Source organism: Chamaea fasciata, unplaced genomic scaffold (assembly GCF_029207755.1).
Source record: "Chamaea fasciata isolate MVZ Bird 193981 ecotype frontalis unplaced genomic scaffold, bChaFas1.0.hap1 SCAF_4, whole genome shotgun sequence".
NCBI classification, from domain to species: domain Eukaryota; kingdom Metazoa; phylum Chordata; class Aves; order Passeriformes; family Sylviidae; genus Chamaea; species Chamaea fasciata.
Genome location: NW_027094089.1, coordinates 69,366,777 through 69,383,880, shown reverse-complemented (window position 1 = coordinate 69,383,880; position 17,104 = coordinate 69,366,777). Strand labels below are relative to the sequence as shown.

At 41.8% G+C, this 17,104-nt stretch overlaps 1 long non-coding RNA gene across 3 annotated transcripts in view; it reads left to right on the top strand.

Annotated features, from left to right (window-relative positions):
- Positions 1–17,104, top strand: part of LOC136288953 (uncharacterized) — a 56,342-nt gene that overhangs the window by 24,279 nt on the left and 14,959 nt on the right. The window contains exon 1 of one of the 3 annotated variants that reach the window (XR_010720669.1): positions 16,740–16,940. The exons of the other annotated variants lie outside the window; for them this stretch is intronic. This is a non-coding gene — a long non-coding RNA (uncharacterized lncRNA). Of the gene's footprint in view, positions 1–16,739; positions 16,941–17,104 lie in introns of those variants that run through there. 3 annotated transcript variants of the gene reach the window in all.

The following is a 17,104-nucleotide window of genomic DNA, read 5'->3' as shown; positions in this document are numbered from 1 at the left end:
CTTTATCAACACTTTCCATTTGTGAAGCGCCATTTGCAGCAGTCTGGTCTTCTGTGGGACCATCTTTCAGGAAATAATCTGGTAATCTGGTACAAATAACATTATGTTCTTCTGTCAAAACATCCCTCGTGCACAAGAATATTTACATTTTGCAAAGAAATAATGGGGACTCAAGTCTGCATTTCCTTCTTCAGAACTCTTTTTGCTCTCTCCTGCTGCTCTGACTGCTTTGGACTGACTCCAAACCACTGACTCTTCTTTCAAATGTACTGTTAACATGCTATTATGTTAAACAGGCTGATAGAGTAAAATGGAAATGAACATGTGCAAAAGTCATTTAGGTCAAATGAAGTAACATGCTTTCAAAATATTAGCCAAAATTTTAGCATAAAACTTTGATGAGGCTGAGAAATCCTCTATTGAGCGGGAGCATGGAATTAGCCCTTGTACAGACCATGTTTAGAACCTTATGATACTGTTTAATTCTATGGTTCCCTGAGGGCTACTTATAACCAAATTAAAGGGCGTCTTGTGTATGTTCTGGACACTGATTACGGGACCACAGACTGAAGCTGAAGACAGCTCTACAGCCACTAAGTATGCAAGTAGAGAGACCCCTTCATTCAACTATATGTACCCTCAGGGATCTTGGTAATTATAATAAGAAGACATTTCACAATTTATCCAAGGCCAGACTTAGTGCTGGTGTGGTTTTTTTTATAGTGGTTCCCCCCCCCCCCAGCCTTGGCTGTTTCTTTTGTTTATTTTGTTTTGTTTTGGTTCAGTTTGTTTTCGGTTTTTTTGGTGTTTTTTTTTTTTTGTGTGTGCGTATGGGCCTGTGAAGAGGAGGGTTTTTTCCAGACTCAGAAAATTTAGCAATTCACCTGTCTCTGCTTTTCCTTGACATATTCACAGGATCATGGTTGCCCAGCAGAAATGTCTCAGAATGCCTATAGTTGCTGGAGTGCTACACTTCAGAGCATTAACGAGCTTGGGTCTTGGTTCTGGTTTAAGAGAACGCATTCCTGAGAGTGCAGCCCTGCTGGACAGCCCTACCATTTAGAGTCTGCTGTAGGTTGTCAGCACGTTTCTGCCAGCCTGGAGATCTTGGGATGCAGTAGGTGAAATGGCACTCAAGCCACCTGAACATCCCTGAATGGTCTGAGAGGTGGCAAACACCACAGCATGGAGCTGGAGTAGGGGAAGGATGCTTCTGCCCACTTTTTTATTTCTCCTCAACAGATAATGTAGTTTGTAAGAATAAGTCAATTCCTTTGACTTTGGCAGGCGTCTGCCAGCAAGCACCATCTGAAGATTTGGCTTGGTTGGTAAATTGGGGTTTTTTTGAAACAAATGTACATTTTAGTGGAGAGCCTGGTCACACATCTCCCTGATGGGAAGTAGCAGATGTTCCTTTGGATGATCATCAATACCTCTAGGACCAGAGGCACTGTCATGCATTTTCAATGGTTACACCTGGTAGACTCTTGTGTAAACCACTGTCTGCACTCTCTTTTCATTGTCAGTGAAGGGCATATACTGGTGTATACTAACAGTGTTCAGCTGAAGCAGAGTGCAACCATTACACTTTGCACACCATAAAGGGTTTCAGACCCCTTTTTTAAATTCAATTTTACTAGAGTGAGCTAGAAATTATTTTCTTCCTATTCCCCAGTCTGGTCTAGTAGCAGGGGAAATTCCCATCTGTTATTTGTTACAGTGGTTTATGCCAGCTGAGGGTCTGGTCCTGCTGGGTTTGGTCTCAGCTGTAGGGCTGGTACCAGCAGAGCTTGTGGCCTCTTTGTGCTGTCTCACCTCCCCTGAAACCCCCTTGCTCAGACAGCAGGCAGTGTCCAGAGCAGAGAAATTGGGATGAATATATGGATGCAACAATTACATGCAGTCTACAAAAGGGTGACCTCAGGTGACATTGCAGAGTACATCTCACCTTGATGGGAGCCAACCACATAATGGACCTGTTTGGCCATTAGGTCCAGGAGCCCTTGAGTGCTTGCACCTCTTAATGACATTACCAAGCATTAACGATGGAAGTGCAAAGACCTAAGTGGGTGTTAACTTGTGAGTGTCCCCAAGACTTTCTTCTGCCACCTTTGTATTCTGGCATGATTGTGTAAGCAGTGAGGTGCTACTCAACCCAAATTAAACTGGAAGACCATGTGTTGAGAGCTGTGAAAAAGTCTAAAGTACTTGTTGTATTGTGGAAGCTGCTGCCTAAGAGGTTCTGCAGCCTACAGTGCTCTGCAGCAAGCAGCAGAAGTTAAAGCAATAATATAACCAGGAAGGCTGCTTACTGGCACTGCAAACTTAAAAGAAGTTTTTAAACAACTTTCTCTGCTCTAGTTCTCCCTAGACTTGTGCAATATGTTGCCTATAAGGAAAAATCTTTTCCTGGAAGTAATGTTTGGAGGAACAATAATCTCTCAGTGCTGTCAGAGTTAATTACAACCTCCAAGACTGGGACAAAGAAAATTCTTGAGGGGAGAAAAATCCATGGAGAATGACCAGAAAACAAACAGTTCAAAAGAATTCAGAAAACATCATGTGTTTGTATAAAGCAAAAGCAACTCTTAACTCCTGTTGAGAAGTTTCCCCTTCTTCCCTGTTGAAGGTGAAGCAAGTAGGAAACATAAACAGAAGCAGGTTGGTTGCTCTGGTTCATGAGCTGCCCCTCCTCATCTGTGCAAGCAGTGAAATCCAACTTGGGAATGCTACTGAGGGACGCAAAGCAAGCTTTGTGAAGGACCTAGGAAGCTGGTATGTGAGAAGTCTCATATGCTTTCCTTGCTCTTCCACCCTGCCTTAGGCAACTGGTACTGTTTCCTCTTATGGACACAATACTGAGCCAGGGGGATTTTCAGTCTAATCTAGCACCTCTGCTCTTACAGTGCCAAAAAACCCTAAGAGAGCGACTTAAAAATCTTGTCTTTTGAATGGAACAAATCAAGAGAATTTTTAGGGGAAAAAATGGATGGGAAATCATTAGAGCTATAGCCTGGAGAACTGAAAAGGCCAACATGAAGAGCGGGTCCCACCAAAATGCTTTGCAAGCCCTCAGGCAGATTTTTCTGGCATTCAGTCCAAAAATTCACTCCACACACCAGGAGTTTATTGTGCCATGTGTTCCCTTTGGCATGTCTCTCCTCCTCTGAATAAAGTTAGCTTCTGGCAATTGATAAATTTTGGTGAACACACCAGGCCTCCTCTCAGTAAAGCCCACCTGGAAAAACATCAGATTGCCATATTCAAACCCATAGATTTCCTCCTTGCTACTGTTAACCAAAGCAGACCTTTGCCTCCATTTTAAGCCCGCTTCTAACTCCCTGCTGATCACAGGCATCCTTCCTCCCAGGGATGTGGAGCTTGATCAAATACATGACATATGAAAGATGTACTGGGTGCATGGTGTTCTAGTGAAAACAAGCCAAAGCTCACATCAAATGAACATCTTATCACACTTCTGAAAGAGCCTTTATATATATTCAGGAGGATAAAAATAAAATCCAACCCAACCATTAGGGCTCACCTGCAATGGTGTTGTGCTCCTTCGGCATGAAAGCAGAATGGGTTTCTTTGTGCCATTAACATTCTGTAGAAAAGAGAGGAAGTTTCCAGTCCTTCTGGAAGGTTCCCTGCAAAGCCTGTTGACAAGGACGTGTCTTCAAATGATATTTCTGGGGCTGGTTATTCTGACAATGAAGAAGCAAGGTTTAGCATTTCAAATTCAGTGATTTTTCTATTGAAGACATTGTTTTCAGTGAAAAGAAAAAAAGGAAAGTCTGTTTCCAGTCCTAATGATTGTAAAATTCAAAAATTTGACCTTTTCAGGCCTTCACACCAGAAGGCAAATGAAAAATGAAAAAATGTGCTTAAAATTATTCAGGCCTTCGGGTAGGCTCACTCATGAATTTTGGATACTTCAAAGATGATGACATATTTTAGTTTTCTAGTTCCTCACTGAGTAAGCATAGCTCAACTCAGTTGCAGGCTGATTATTTGGCAGTTTTCATAGTACTTTGTCAACCAGTGAGGGGTTAGAGACAAGTCACAACTGATAAAACAGGATTTTCCCTGTCAGGATGGCAATTACTTTGGCAGGATTTGTCTCACAGGGGACTGTACTAAGCTGAACTAGCTTTCTCCTGGTGTGGACTGAGAGACATTTACCTTAGCTCAGCAGATGGGAAGCCACCTGCTGAAGCACAGCAAGTTGAGGGCAGACCAGCACTTCTAGGGAAAATATATCTTGTGTGAGAGATACCTTTCACTGAGAACATTGTGTGGGAAGAAAGAACAATGGTGAGAATTTTTCATAGGGGAGGGGAGGGGAGGGGAGGGGAGGGGAGGGGAGGGGAGGGGAGGGGAGGGGAGGGGAGGGGAGGGGAGGGGAGGGGAGGGGAGGGGAGGGGAGGGGAGGGGAGGGGAGGGGAGGGGAGGGGAGGGGAGGGGAGGAGAGGAGAGGAGAGGAGAGGAGAGGAGAGGAGAGGAGAGGAGAGGAGAGGAGAGGAGAGGAGAGGAGAGGAGAGGAGAGGAGAGGAGAGGAGAGGAGAGGAGAGGAGAGGAGAGGAGAGGAGAGGAGAGGAGAGGAGAGGAGAGGAGAGGAGAGGAGAGGAGAGGAGAGGAGAGGAGAGGAGAGGAGAGGAGAGGAGAGGAGAGGAGAGGAGAGGAGAGGAGAGGAGAGGAGAGGAGAGGAGAGGAGAGGAGAGGAGAGGAGAGGAGAGGAGAGGATATTTGAAACAGTTCAAATTTCAATTTTTTTTCCTCCTATGGCGCAGTAAGATTGTTTGGCCTCTCTGATGATTAGAGGTCATCCATTTCAGTCTTCTCAGGGGAAATCAATAACATTGGTAATACGACATCCACACAGTTGCACAGTAATCATAATAGTATGTTAATCATTATAATTACCATGAGAAGAAACACAGATTTGACCATAATTATCTGTATCTCACATAACCATGGAAAATTCATGTTATTTTGATTCTGCTGATTGATGTGTCATTTTGGAGCCAGCATCTGGGCACTATCTCCTGATGCCTACCTAGAAGGCTTTGGATTAGGTACCTCCAGCCTGAAAATATAAGGCCAGGTCCTAAGGCGATATCAAGAGAAGATATCAACATAGTTTCCCCTAAGTTAGGGCAGCTGCCAAACCATTTCTGGTTGTCTGCTGGTGGCATGTGTTTGTTCCTGCTTCTTCCCAAAAATGCATGAAAAAAATTGCAGAGTTCAGAGAAGAACAGACAAAGTGATCTGTGAAAAGACATCTTATGACGGGAGGAACAGACAGGGTGTGGGAGAGTGTGAGGGTTGTGCATTTCTCCGCTGTGCACTTCTGATGGATTTTGAGAGGAGAAAAGTGCATGGGCTTAATGGAAATAGAGGTTTCACCAAGAAGCATCTGAGATAATCTCTGTTATTTCTCTCTGTATATATTAATGGTGATCTTCCACTGTTACTGAGGGCAATGCAAGAAAAATCATGTGTGTAAAAAATCAAATTCCCCTCAGAGCAGAAGCAAGAAGTGACCAATGAACCTCAGAGGCAACAAACACAAATGAATGACTGAACATGACTGACTTGAAATGTGAAGATTTGCAGAGGGTCAGGGTGAGAAGAAGTGAGATGAAGTGGATTTTGACCATCTCAGTGTGTTACACTACATACTCCTTGTACTTATGTGATAGGAGGAGATCAGAAACTTACAGGCTCTCCCATTGTCTTCCTTGCCTCCCATTTATGTCAAAACTGTTCCTGTCCCTTTCAGAAGTACAACTAATCCTTGAAAGCCATTGGAGCAGAAAATTATGCAAATTAATTTTCAAGTTTGAAAAAAGGATTAAGAATTGAGAGGAGCCAAAGCAAAGGACTAAATTTTGGTCTCGCACACCATGCTTTCTTCTCGCTATGTGTTAGACAAACACATGACTCTGACTTGTGAAGATTATACCACTGTAAGGGATCTTTTCAGATGAATCTCGGTCTCCTGCGCAACAATAACAGCAGATATTCACAGCAGTGAATACTAGCTGTTTCTGTGGAACTATTCCTACATGCCATGTATTGCTGGGACTCTCCTAAATGAACTTGGTAGCCGAGATTATTTGCAGGCTGCTTTAAAAATGAGAGTGTCACAGTGGTGAAGCAAAGCTGTTCCCGCTCCCTTGGAACTGGAGTCTGCTGTGACCATTTTCCCTGCACTGCCAAGGTTAAAATCACAACAACATTAGAAATTAGTCATGGGCAGACTCAAAGGCATTTTATTCGTGGGAAAGGTCATTTACTATGAATGTAAGTGATGTAAACAGTGCATGATGACATGTTATGCTCCTTCTCTTTTTTTTTTTTCTTTTATTTATTTTTTTTTCCTATGAGTACCCATTGACATAACAGGCCAAGGGCTTAAATGTACATATCTTTTTTTTTCTTTTCTTTTCTTTTCTTTTTTTTTTCCTTTTTTTTTTTTTCTTTTTTTTTTTCCCCTCCTTTTTCCTTTCTCCTGGGCTGATCATTTCTGTGCTTCTGCTTGTCTTTGGATTTTAAGAACAAAACAGTACCCGTTTTATTTGTGGATTCCAAGCCTGTTCAGAGATTGCTCCATTCCCCTGCCTTGGCAGTCATCACACCATGTTTGGGCTGTTTTTTCACAGAGCTAAACCTCACCTGTCACTTTCATCTGCTAACAAGATTTCCATAACAAGCAACAGAGTGCTGAGTACGTCCTTTCACTGTCATTCCTTCTCCTAACTGCTCATATCAGGTAGAACACTCATCCTGGGTACTTATATCCTTCTCCCTTCTAAATTTTCACCTAACAAACTAGAGCACTTTCGCCCACAGAGCAGAAGCAAGAGCTTGCTCTGATGGGAGGTAATGGGATTCATCTGCTTTCAATAGATGTGTTTATGCATCACCCTGCTGCTCCCGAACAGTCCTTTTAACCCTTTCACATACTCTGTCAGATCCCTAAGTGCCATCCTACATCTTTGAATGACTGGAAGGAGAATAACAAACTAAACAAGCAAGAGTGAAGCATGGTTGAAGGCCAGCTTACTGCCCAGATGATTTCTTTGCACATGACGTTATTTAGAAGTAAGTGGCATTTCAATATTCAATGACTCTCCTTCATAAAAACCAGATCTCTCTTCAGATCTCTATACACCCTCCTAGATTATCTCAGACCACCTTTCTAGAAGAGACAGCCTTTCCTGAAGCTATCAGGACAGGCCGTTCAGAAAGTTTGTTGTACTGTATCTATCACATGGCTCCTTTCACCATGAGATTGTCTCTATTTCCATCTACATTTGCCCTAAACTGAATTCTTCAATGTAATCCTTCTCATCATTAACTGATACCATAAACATCAGAAGTTCATGGGTTTGAATTCAGAAGTCAATGAAAATCTCCTGTATTATTTTTGGGGTGTCCGTCCATTAGGGTGTATAATGTTCAGTATTACAGATGAATGGAAATTCTGTGCATTGTTTAAATGAGAACACCAAGTTGAGTACGAGGGATTCATTTTGAGAAAGTGAATTTCCAGTGAAGAGTAAATGATAAATATGTAATTTTTATGATTCTATTTCTCTTATTATTGTCTACTTGCAAGAACTTTTACTAGGAGGGAGATTATGCAAAATACTGTTTAATGTCTCTGTTACTTGGTAGTGTTTAGGTTATGATATATGTGCATCAGTCATTTTTATGTTAATCTGCTTCATATTCAAATATCATGTCTGCTGAACTTATAGGCAAAACATTGCTGCAACAAAATATTATATTCTGCTCTGCCAGGTCAATATAATATTTCCCAACTTGCCAAACAGATATTGCAATAATATTTCCGTATGTTACCATACTGATCAGAGAGATTTCTGCTACATCATGCTTCTCCAAGCCCAGAACAATAACCAATTTTGCTAAAAGAAATATCTACCTACTTGTGAACAGGGAACCTGTTAGTGATATAAAAGTGCCTCCTTCACTTGGGATGAAGGAGTAGTAAAACCAGACCAGTGAAATCTATGTTTTCTTGTAAAAAAGTGGTGAAAAGTCAGATTCTAGACAGTCTAATACTCTTGTTAGCACCTCTGTGTACCCACAAGTTGGTCTCCTTCAGTTAGGCCAGGTTAGTACAGCTGAGCTGAGGTATGCAAAGCATTCACTGACTTTGGAAACTTAAAAAAAGCTTAGTAGATCACTGATTAAAAATCTGGGCTTGCTGAGAATTGAACTCAGCTATGTTTCTTTCAACACCAGCCATCATGCTGCCTATGACTGTATTTTATATCCAGGATTTAATGGAGGGTAAAGGATTTGGTTGTGGGGGAAATTGAGAGAGGGGAGACAAAGGTGCGCATTTTTAGAAGTTCCTTCAATTTTTGGTGCTGAAATCTCAAAAATCTAATTGCTCTCCAATGACACTTGGAGAGAAAGCACACTTACACAGTGTGCTTGAACTCAGGAAACAGAACAAATTTTCTTCCTCCTAGACTATAGGATTTGACTGGAATATTTTTTTCCTTTCTTTCTTCATTTTTTTTCCCCAAGTGGTTCCTCTGCTCAAAGCATGTTTTTGTTTTGTACTTTCTTACTTAATTTCAAGTATTTTAGTTGATTTGTTTTCAGCTGGTGCCTTATTGTTAGGGTTAGGAAGGCAGTATCCAGCCACAGCTTGAAAAGAGGAAAATTATAGATTGCATTCTAAGGGTGGTCTGAAGAATTCTAGTAGAATTTCTCATGTCCATCATTCAGGAGGAAAAGATTCGTACTCAGGAGGAAAATATTTGTCTTCACAGCTTAGAGCTGTGATTCAGATCACACAATTTGAATTTAGATCTACTCACATTATGATTATATAAGATGATATTCTCTGAAGGAAGACTCTTGCCTCTCTTCAACCTGTTTCTGGTTATGAGGTGTTCACTTGAAACAGCAAAACAATTTAAGAAACTTTCCTCTGCATGTGCATTGGTAAGATAGGAAGCAAGCAATATTGTGGATCAGGAAGGAAATAAAGTTGTTTCATAATAAAGAGTCATTTTAGCTGGGTTTGTCTCAGAAAGAGAGGTAGTCATTAGATGAATATACAATGAGAATGGGTGGCAATATTCTGCCAAATAATATCTATTTTCTATTTCTCTGCTTCTGCCCTTTAGTTCATCTTCTGTTTCATCCATTTTAAAAATCTCAGTTGTTAACATTTCTCCCCGTATCACCACTGATAAAGTTTTCCATTACTCCTTTTCCATTCTCTTTATTCCCCGTTTGTCTCCTTGGATTGCCTTTGGCATTTTTAGCTGTCACTCTAATTTTTCATTTGTGTTCTCCAGCACACAAACACAGACTCCTGTACATACACCCACAAGCAGCCACAAACTCTCTCCCTTGCTCCCTCTCTCTCTGCACCTTCTCTGAGGACAAGGATTCCTCTCTCGGCTGCTTCCTGGTTACACATGTGATTCCCACAAAGTCTGGGGGTTAGTTGACACCACTGTTTTTTCACTTTGTCCCATTTAACTGTAATCATGGCCTTGGAGAGGTTTTGGTTCTGCTCAAATTTTATCAAGATGAAGCTGATTTTTTTTTTTGCCTCATTTTTCTCTCTGGCTTTCTACTTGTTATTTTATTAAATTGCTGAGAATGTGAGACTTTTTAACGTACCACTGAAGAATGTAAATGCTGTAAAGGTTTGAGGGAACATTGTTGCTCTGAAATTGCAGGTTATCCCCTACTCTCACCCTGTTTTTGACTGAGCGTGAGCAGAAGACATTCAGAAATATACATGTACCTGCTCAGATACACTCTTTCTCTCTCAGAACATACTGCTTACTATTATCTCTATGCCACTAGACAGAGGAGGGGGTAATATCTGTAAATTTCCAGAAGTATGTTCTAAATAACCATGACTGCATCGTACCTGATGACTCAAATAATCCTAGTATCTCATTGCTTAATAACTGTGGGTAATATCTTGAATTAAGCCTTGAAGGAACATAGGTATGTTTCACAGGTTAAACAGGATAATTTCCTCCTAGAAATACTAGGATTAGGTTTGATTGTCATGTTCATAAATACACGCAGAAGGTGGGGAGGCCCTGGCACAGGGTGACCCAAGAAGCTGTGGATGCCCCAAACCCTGGGGGTGTTGAAGGCCAGTTTGCATGAGGCTTGGAGCAACCTCAGAGGGATAGTGGAAAGGGTCCCTGACACCATCGGGGGGGGGGTGGAATGAGTTGTTCTCTAAGGTCCCTTCCAAGCCAAACCATCCTGTGATTCTATGATCATACATATATATGATGGATCTTTTTTGCAACCAGTACTGGGTTTCAACAGATTAAAAGGTGCCTGGCCTGAAAGCTGCTCCAAAAGCCTAACTGCAGCATTCCTCCAAGCTGCACCCTCACCAAATGCTCTGCCCCCACAAAAGATTAGAAAACCTCCCTCGCTTTAAATTGTTCTCCCCCAGTGCCCCCTTTCCTAAAGAACCCCCCTGCTTTACTGTGCTTTCTGGCTCAGTGATATCAGTAATAGAAGATGTCCTTAGGAAATGGTTTAGATGGCATACTTGTGTGAAATTCTTATGCAAAACTCTGTAGGGCTAGCTGACCTGGTTCACCAGGCAGCTACTGCTCCTGTGCTGAAGGCAGAATGGAAAGGCTGTGCGTTTCCTTGTTGCTCCAGCAAAGTCTATTTTATTGCACTTTGTTATCTACTTATTATGCATTTTTAAAGCTCTTTGGGTGACTAAGTTGTTTGCATAACACACTGTATTTCTGGCAGTAACTCTCCCCTGAAGGAGGGATGAGTGTGAACACCTGCTTGTAGCTACCGTGGCTGCAGCACACAGGCACCTTTCAGCCACAGGAGGAGAACCAGCACGATGGCCAGGTGAAAATTTCTGCTGCATTGTTCTCTCCTGGCATTTGTGGACTGCGAGAGGGCTCCTGTGAGCTCAGGGGTATGTGGTGCTAAAGGCACAGCCTCGGTATCCAAGGGCTTTTGCAAACAGTGCTCAAAGCAGCATAAATTCCTCATCAAACGAAGCAAAATTACAACTCCTCCCTGAGCCATAGTCACTGCTGGATCAGGAATCTTGTTAGGTTTGTAGCTTTTGGATTAGTGAGACCCTTTATTAACTGGGACCAAAAACCTTCTCTGAATGGCTAAACCCTGAATTACTGAGCCTTATTCTCCTGGTCTTCAGGAAAGGTCACTGGTGTAGGTCTCCTTGCATCTTCAGTGTAAAAATGTGCCACTGTGGGTGGTCACTCTCTCAGCTACTGTGCACCAGCTTTGTGGAAGTCATGGCCTATTGACACTGAGAACATCTCTACCTTCCATTGTAGGAATCTAAATTTAAGACATGCGGTATTTGTGTTGCTAGTTAAGGGTTTAACCAGTTATTTGCCCTGTAGGATGAATAAAATTCAAAATTACGAGTTTGCAGGGAGTAATTTGACTACTTTAACTTCAGAAAGGACTGTCAAGCTTAGGATGCCTATGCTGCACTACATTGCTGAATTTGTTAATAAGCACACATAACTTAATAGATCTAAACCACAAACACTTTGATAATGATAATAGTATTTCCTGAAATACACAGTGTGATGATGGCTTGGGACTAAATTAAAACATATTCAGTAGTTTTCAGCTTAGTTAAATCAAAGGGCTTAATCCCACAGATATTTTGCAATTAATTTTGTAAGACAAGTAAACTTCCAGCATTTTCCTTTGTGCTAGTGGACATAAAATAATTATTTTACACTTCAGAAATGAAAGTAAATAAGCATCAACCAGCAGACATGAACAGTCATGAATTTACCATGGTAAAAAAATTTAAGATTCAGGTTACACTCTGTCCTATAAATTTTGTATCTTCAATGAATTGTGCTGGTAGAAGACCTCTTTTTATTTATCCCATCATGAAACCATGTTCTGTGCAAATATTGATGAGAGCAAAATTGAGATTTTAAAAATGTCCAAGTTTGCCCTTTTCTTGGTTTATTTTGGAGTTTTGTTTGTTTGTCTGTTTTCTGGTAGGGTTTTTTGTTTGGTTGGGTTTTGGGTTTTATTTGTTTCTTTTATTTGGTTTTAGGAGGGTTGAGGGGTTTTTTGTTTGTTGTTGTTTCGTTAGGGTTTTTTTTTTGGTGGGTTTTGTTTTGTTTTGGGGGTTTTTTTGGTGGGTTTTGCAGTTTTTTGGTATGTTTTTTGTTTTGTGTGATTTTGTTGTTGTTGTTGGGTTTTTTGTTTGTTTTGTTTTGTTTGTTTTTCGTGGTTTTTTTCAGTTGACCATTGGCAGGAGAAGACAATTCTGGGTGTGTGGACTAAAGTAAACTTGGGGTGAACACAAGCAATTTAGATCAGCATTCTTCCTGCAGCTGTGTATGCCAGCCATGTACTCCATGCTGCTGCCTTAATGCACAAGGCACAGAGGAGTCCTGTGTCCTGAATAACTTTATCCTGGAATCTGTGGCTGAAGCTAATGTAGCACACTGAAAGGAGCATTAATAAGGTAAAGGAACAGTCTTCATGACCTTGTTTAGACAGCGGCAGGAGAACCACAACATTTCACTGATGAGCTGCTCCTCCTCTATCATCAGGACCTGAAGCGCTTTCATTTTATTGGGAAGAGTTGGTTGCAACCAGTTTTATGCACAGGGGCTGTGCTGTGCAGCACATTCTCCTTTCCCTGGTGAAGTATTCACATTTTTTGAAACTTAAACTGGTGGAGAACCACTGAAGGTGCTCACGGAGGCTGGCAGGTCTCACAGGGAGTCAGAAGATCACAAACTGATTGAAAACTGCAACAGGAGAGCCCGCTGCCCACATTCCTTCAGACACACTGACACAGAGCTGGGAACAGCTCTGACACAGCACACATATGCAAATCATTGGGACACTGCTTAACTTCAAAGTTCAGTGGGAGGGTTGATGTTGGGGACTCCTCGGGGGTTGATGGAGGCAAAGGGAGCATGAGTGGATCAAGGGGAAGGTGATGTGCCAACACGAGGTGTCTTCCCTTGTGCCTGCTATTGCATCAGCTGCCTGTTTCTTCCAAATATGAGTTTCCTTGCTGTTTTCCTTGTTGCCCCCTTTAGATGCACTTCTTCCTTCTTCATCTAGCTTCTTTTCTCCCTTTGAGCCACAATGTTCCTTCCCCCTCCTACCCTCCCTCTTTGTTAGTTGCCTTTCCTATTATTCTGCAAATACATGCAAACACTGAGGGACTTCGGGCAGATTCAAACCGGTACTTCTGTCTAGCCCCAGAACCAAGCTGAGTTTTGTGTATTCTCTTCCACTTTGTTCAGGTTTATTGTATCTCCTCCTTCCGCACTGCTTTAAATTGTTCACTGAGGAATTCCAAGTCTTTATTTAATGATTTAGCAGAGCTTCTCTCTGAACTCACAGTAAATTTCACTGAGCATCTGTTTATGAGTTTGAATTTTGTCTTGCTCTGAATTCTTTCACCTGCAGTGCATGGTTTTATAGCACTCTTAGATTCATTTAATCTTGTGTAACACATGAATGATCCTACTCATTCTAAAGGCCACATGCTTGATTTGGTAATTATTATGGGTCTATCTCTGACTAGTTTGGTTTTGTCTCTGTTTCTTGTCTGTTAATTATTTCATGAGATCTTGCTGTATCTTACCTCTCATCTCCAGTCCTTACTGTTATTTTTCGTTCTCCTTTTTAATCCCGAAATTTGAATTCTGTAGAAGAAGTTCTGCCTTAATTTTTTTTTCTTTAATGCCAAGACCATGTTTAGTTTATCAGTTTCCTTGCCTAAGAAGCCATCAGACACATTATCCTTTCACACACTAGGTCTGTGCTCTTCCAAGACCATCTCTAACCTCTGGTAGCCTGGTGATTTTGTAAATCAAAATGTCAAGGCAATGACCAGGTAGGCCTTAGACAAGCCTATGAGAAAGCATGAATTTTACTGGCTCTAAGTGCTCAAAATCCTCTCCTGAAGGTCTCTCTCCTCTACCAGAAAAAAAAAAAAAAATCCCTCACTCCACAGCCTGTGGCTGCCTTCAGAATCATTTGACCTGGTTTTGTGGGTGCACGTACGTGTGTGCATGTGTGGAAATAAGTTAGGACATTCCCTCTACAGCCATTTAGGAGGCCTACAGGACCAAGAGACGAGGCCATCTCCAAGTGTCCTGAATTCCATTCTTCGTCCCAGCCCCTGGCAACAGAGAAAGCAAAACATTTCTGAAAAGTTATTCAGAAGGTATAAGCAGAGCTTTGGGACATGCACGCAGCTGGAATTGTAGACTCCTTGCAGGTGGCTCTTCTTCCCTTCCCTTCCCTTCCCTTCCCTTCCCTTCCCTTCCCTTCCCTTCCCTTCCCTTCCCTTCCCTTCCCTTCCCTTCCCTTCCCTTCCCTTCCCTTCCCTTCCCTTCCCTTCCCTTCCCTTCCCTTCCCTTCCCTTCCCTTCCCTTCCCTTCCCTTCCCTTCCCTTCCCTTCCCTTCCCTTCCCTTCCCTTCCCTTCCCTTCCCTTCCCTTCCCTTCCCTCCCTCCTTTCTCTCTCTCTCTCTCTCTATTTTTCTCTCTCTTTCTTTCCTCCTCTCTCTGCACATTCTCCTTCCTTTTCAAATTAAACCTGAGATGCAAAAGTGCTCCTGTTAAGTCAGAAGTCAAAGCTTTCAGCAGAGCTCTATACGTGGTCAAAAAGAATAAACTTGTTGAGTTGACAGCAGTGTAATGGTGGAAAGACAGATCAGATTTTTTAACTTAACAAAGCCTGAAGAGCTAACCAAGGTTGCTGGGATGGTGTAATATTCCTGATGAGCTCCTTCTGATCCCTGCCCCACCTCTCAGGAGATGTTTCCTGGAATTCTGGGTTATTCTGCTTTGTGCCTCTGCTGTGTGCATCAGGATGTGTGATATTCAGGGCAGTGAAATAGACCATCATTTCTAAGAAACAAAATGTCTGCTGTGGCAGAATGAATGTTGAAGTCCAGAGCATGTAATTTTGTCTCTAGCAAAGTGATCTCTGAAATATACAAGGGTAGCATGAACTACATGACAACTAAGACTAAAAGACCTTATTTTTGAATTGGAAAAGCTTTTCGTCCAGAGGCTGCAAGGGAGGGTGAAGTTTGTAAGGTGATGATTCAGGTGTGAGTGAAAAACTGGATCATCTCTAATAAAGGTCTTAATTTGAGATATGTTAAATCTCCTAAAATAATATTAGGAGAACATATAATAGAAATAATAGAAAATCTTGCCTGTCAAAACTTTTGAACAAACTGGCAGCCTTTCATTTTGCTGAGAATATTTCATGTAGTTTTCTGATATTCAGTGAAATGATTTGCATTTTAAAAATATTTCTTGATTCAAAAAAAGTCACTGCAGAGAAAATAGTTAACTTCTGTTGGTTTTTTCCCTCCTTTCTTCCACTCCTTCTTCCCCTTCCTTGACTGAGGAGATAAACAAGGAAACCAAATTATATTCATTTTAATTTCTTCTGATTTGAAAGGAAGTGTATATTGTTTCCAATTGATGAGAAATACTTTTTAGCATGAATCATTTAATTGAAAAAAAAATCAGTACATTAGAATATTAATATATTAGCATATTTTCAGATGCAGATTTTCCCACTGAGCATCTTTTTCCAATGCCTTCAGAATTTTGGGATGTACTGGGGGGACAGCTGCTCACACCGGCCCATTCCAGAGTCAAAAATTTGGAAGTCCAGTTGGAGTTGTCCAAGTCCATAACCTCCCACAACCCACCTGCAGGAAAAAAGAACTTATGCTGAGAGCTTGGCTGCTTGCTGGGTTGGGGTATAATTGATAAAGCACAAAACTAAATAACATGTAGAGGCAAAAACTCTTCTACCAGGAAAACCCTTGACAAGGCTGCATTCAAGGCTGTTGAGAGTGGTAATTATCTGAAATAAATTATCTAAAGCAACAGACAGGCACATAAACAGAGAGTTAGAGGAAAAGAGGCCCTTCTGAGAAAAAGCCCTGATACCCCCCTCCCACACTTTTACCTCACTTCAGGTCAAGCAATACACTTCCCTCCAGCAGCACATCATGTCCTACGAGAAAACGAGTCCTCAGCTTCTCAAGGTTACTGGAATTGTGTTGTGTTTTGCACAGGGAGCTCGAATGGGAGCGTGTGGGGGTGTGTTTAACTAGTGATGATCTCCTTAAGTCACATCTCAGGGTTGCAGTGCTTTCTGCAGTCTAACATCAGAATTTGGAAAGTCCTTCAAGGACTTTCCTGGTCATCTGGGAAGACTGTCAAGATGCACTTTTCAAGGCTCTTGTCAGACTCAAGTTATGGCTGGTCTGAGTGTTTTTGCCTGTCTGCCCAAAGTAATGCACTACTAAAGTAGATTTCATGTATCTCTTAGGTATTTATCTCCAGAAACAGTTTCCAAGGAGGGCTGAAATATCTCTTGCCATGGCTTTGGACCATGGTTAGAGTTCCTAGGGTAGGCAGGAAAGAAAATTTTTAGGAGTTCATCTTTTTCTTCTGTTAATGTTTCTTCAGTACATTGGTTCACTTTTGACTGTGGCTAAATGCTCAGAAGAAGAACAAAATCCTGACGTTCTCTCTGCTCCTCGCTGTTTGTGGAAACTCCCCCTAAGAGTATTTTCCAAAAGAAGCAGTCTGGCAGCCTGTGGGAAGAGCACAGGCCCCGCTCCCCCCCCCCCCCCCCCCCCCGCATTCTTACCTCACTTCATGTCACGTGAGACACTTCCCTCCAGCAGCACATCATGTCCTAGGAGAAAACAAGTCCTCAGCTTCTCAAGGTCATTGGTATTGTTTTGTGTCTTTGCTCGGGGAGCTGGTTCCTGCAATCAGACTTCCTTGATGTCCTCTCATGAAGGGAATCAAAGTGCTCCATTCGTGAAAGGCTGACAAGCCCTGGCATACTTGGAGAGACCAAACAAAGGTTAGTGTGGGTGGATATCATGACTCATTTCTATGACTAAGACACTGGGATAAACTACCCCTTCCTGGTAATTTAAATTTATTAAGGTCATGGGCCGTCTAATGAATCAGTTTGTCTAAATGAATCCAAATGTGATGCTCATGATGTTAAACACACACACACAA